This window comes from Diorhabda sublineata, chromosome 10, assembly GCF_026230105.1.
Source record: "Diorhabda sublineata isolate icDioSubl1.1 chromosome 10, icDioSubl1.1, whole genome shotgun sequence".
NCBI lineage: Eukaryota > Metazoa > Arthropoda > Insecta > Coleoptera > Chrysomelidae > Diorhabda > Diorhabda sublineata.
Genome location: NC_079483.1, coordinates 6,724,576 through 6,728,409, shown reverse-complemented (window position 1 = coordinate 6,728,409; position 3,834 = coordinate 6,724,576). Strand labels below are relative to the sequence as shown.

The following is a 3,834-nucleotide window of genomic DNA, read 5'->3' as shown; positions in this document are numbered from 1 at the left end:
TCACCCGCCAACGGCAAACAGAAAGTTAAGTTTATTAATCGACCTTAAAAACAATGAAAAACGTAATTTCTTGTCGGACGTTCGTAGCAACAGAAACGTCAAAAATTACGTTAAATGTCACGTCAAAAAGAAAAACAAAATTTTTAGGTTATTTGCAGCAACTTCACGTTTATAGATAGAGTGTAGAATACACTAAAAACGTCAAAAGTCACCCGCCAACGGCAAACAGAAAGTTAAGTTTATTAATCGACCTTAAAAACAATGAAAAACGTAATTTCTTGTCGGACGTTCGTAGCAACAGAAACGTCAAAAATTACGTTAAATGTCACGTCAAAAAGAAAAACAAAATTTTTAGGTTATTTGCAGCAACTTCACGTTTATAGATAGAGTGTAGAATACACTAAAAACGTCAAAAGTCACCCGCCAACGGCAAACAGAAAGTTAAGTTTATTAATCGACCTTAAAAACAATGAAAAACGTAATTTCTTGTCGGACGTTCGTAGCAACAGAAACGTCAAAAATTACGTTAAATGTCACGTCAAAAATTAAAACAAAATTTTTAGGTTATTTGCGGCAACTTCACGTTTATAGATAGAGTGTAGAATACACTAAAAACGTCAAAAGTCACCCGCCAACGGCAAACAGAAAGTTAAGTTTATTAATCGACCTTAAAAACAATGAAAAACGTAATTTCCTGTCGGACGCTCGTAGCAACAGAAACGTCAAATATCACGTTAAATGTCACGTCAGCATGAAATACACACTAAAATAGAATATAGAATTTGTTACAAACGTCAAATGTCAAACGTCACCTGCCAACGGCAAACGGAAAGTTAAGTTTATTAATCGACCTTAAAAACATCCAAATACGTAATTTCCTGTCGAATGTTCGCGGCAATGTCCTAGCAATAGAAACGTCAAATATCACGTCAAAATGGACAACAAATTTTTTAGGTTAAGGGCAGCAACGTCAAGTTTATGTATAGCGTGTTTTGGTCCACATCTTAAATTTAATATATCAAAAATCTCATACAGTATGTTCTCGTAAAACCAAATAATTTCAACGTAATAATAACCAAAAATTCTGAGAAATATCCAAGTGCCGGTGATCGTGAAAAGGTGTAGGTACTATACGGCACATAGGTAAAAAGCGGTCACGTATTATTGCAGCACGTGCTTCAAAGTGTGCTTAACTTGCGACGGAATGTTCGATTGTAGGTAGTAGGTAGAGGTATTTAAGTTTATTATTTGAGAATTTGAAAACAGAAATTACTGTCTATCAACTACTGTAAGAATCGACAAACAACACTTGAATTTATAATGTGAATACTACACTTAAATACGATAAATTTTTTATAGTTCAATGTACCGTATTTATAACAAGAATGTTAACTAAATATACGGGATGCTAAATTGAAAATTGGACAAAGTTAATAGCTTTCTTGAAGAGCTCAAATAATATTGGTCCTATAGTTTTATTCTGGTTCTTGGAACTACCATTCGTAAACAGAACATTCTAAACATCGTTCAAAACCATTTCAATTGGAAAAGATATAAGAGACAGCTAGAACATAAGATTATTTTGATTTAAAAGTTTATTGGAATGCATAGAACCACTCATAGTTGCCGTTTGCCCTCGCAGTTTGCCGATAAATCTGCCATCGAAGAGAATAACAAAATTTTTAGGTTAACTGCAGCAACTTCACGTTTATGAATAGTGTGTAAAATTTGCTACGAACGTCAAACGTCACTTGCGTATGGCAAACGGAAGCTCAAGTTTATCAATAGGCCTTAAAAACATAGAAATACATAATTGCTTGTCGGCCGCTTTCATAATATCTTCCATAAATACAAAATTACAAACAAAGACACAAAAATAACAATAGAATAATAAAATTTTTTATGTTAACGGCAGCAACGTCAAGAAACGTCAAACGGAAAGTCACGTTTATGAATCGGTTTTAATATTAAATGTACAAAAACAAAATTGTCAATAATATAAAAAAGACCTAAAATTAAAAAGATTAATTTTTGGTTTACCAAATATTGTAAAAAGAATATAATTATAGATATATCCGGTATGGTCTAGTGGCTAGGATATCTGGCTTTCACCCAGGAGGCTCGGGTTCGATTCCCGGTACCGGAAAACTTTTTTTTTTAATTTATTTTGATACTAATAATTATTATTGATTAAATCAATTTTTCAAACTAGTATTTCACACAACACTTTCTAAATAACAAAAAAAAAAACAGTTGAAATCAAATATTTTGAAAATACATCAGCGAAACCGGCGAGGCGATGAAGACAAACTCTTGAAGTTCTTTCAACCATGTAATTATGCCAAAACAAAATAAACACTCTAAAGATACGTTCCTTCAACATCATACTTCATTATCGCTCATACAGAGAAGTGTTCAGTATAATTTATTACATAAAATTTTGATTTGTTAATAGTTTGCTATTTAATCAATTTCCATCACTATTTTATCAACTTTATTGTCAGAATTCAATGAAAGATTAGATAAAAATCACTTTTCCTAAACGAAACTTCCACATATTACAGATATTGGAATAGAATTTATAAATGAAACGCTACGTTGCCAAGCTGCGCAACCAGTCACCAGTCTGAATAAAGCAACTAGTAGATTTTGACCAAATTACTAAATTTTCCATTCCTGATGTCTCTTGATGTCTCTTGATGTCTCTTGATGTCTCTTTATGTCTCTTTATGTCACTTGATGTCTCTTGATGTCTCCTGATGTCTCCTGATACCTCCTGTTATCACATGAAATCTCCTCATATCTCCTGATGTCTACAGATATCACCTGACGTCTCCTGATATCACCTGAAATCTCCTCATATCTCCTGATGTCTCCTGATGTCTCCTGATGTCTCCTGATGTCTCCTGATGTCTCCTGATGTCTCCTGTTGTCTCCTGATACCTCCTGTTATCACATGAAATCTCCTCATATCTCCTGATGTCTACAGATATCACCTGACGTCTCCTGATATCACCTGAAATCTCCTCATATCTCCTGATGTCTCCTGATGTCTCCTGATGTCTCCTGATGTCTCCTGATGTCTCCTGATGTCTCCTGATGTCTCCTGATGTCTCCTGATGTCTCCTGATGTCTCCTGATGTCTCCTGATGTCTCCTGATGTCTCCTGATGTCTCCTGATGTCTCCTGATGTCTCTTGATATCTCTTGATATCTCCTGATGTCTCCTGATGTCTCCTGATGTCTCCTGATGTCTCCTGATGTCTCCTGATGTCTCCTGATGTCTCTTGATGTCTCCTGATGTCTCCTGATATCAACTGAAATTGCCTCATACCTTCTGATGTATCCTGATGTCTCCTGGTGTCTCCAGATATCTCCTGATGTCTCCTGATGTCTCCTGATATCACCTGAAATCTCCTCATATCTCCTGATGTCTCCAGATGTCTCCTGATAATTCCTCATGTCTCCTGATGAATAAAGCAACCATTAGAGCAGCCTGAAAGAAAAAGAAGACGAAAAAGGAGGACAATACGTAGCTCAGCTTCAGTTTAAACGTTTAAAATATTTGATTGAATATAGTAGTCAAGATGAAAGATGAATATTTGCTTCTTGATGATGAGAATAACCATTTTTTTCAAAGCTTTTAGACCTTATTAGATATGACATAAATCTGCGTTACCAAAAAAAGTTTGTAGTTACTTTAAGGTAAGTAAGCACTCAAGCTAAAGATTCACGAATGCAAAACTGAACAGCCAGTTGATGCGGTTTCTGGACTGGGCAACCAATCAGCTGCTAAAACGTGGCAGCGCGATTAGTTGTCTACGTGTAATAAGCT

The 3,834-nt window shown here is 35.2% G+C and overlaps 1 non-coding gene across 1 annotated transcript; it reads left to right on the top strand.

Moving 5' to 3' along the window:
• Positions 1-2,074: 2,074 nt before the first annotated feature.
• Positions 2,075-2,146, top strand: Trnae-uuc (transfer RNA glutamic acid (anticodon UUC)). Its single transcript has one exon. It is a non-coding gene; the product is annotated as a tRNA-Glu (tRNA).
• Positions 2,147-3,834: the final 1,688 nt, after the last annotated feature.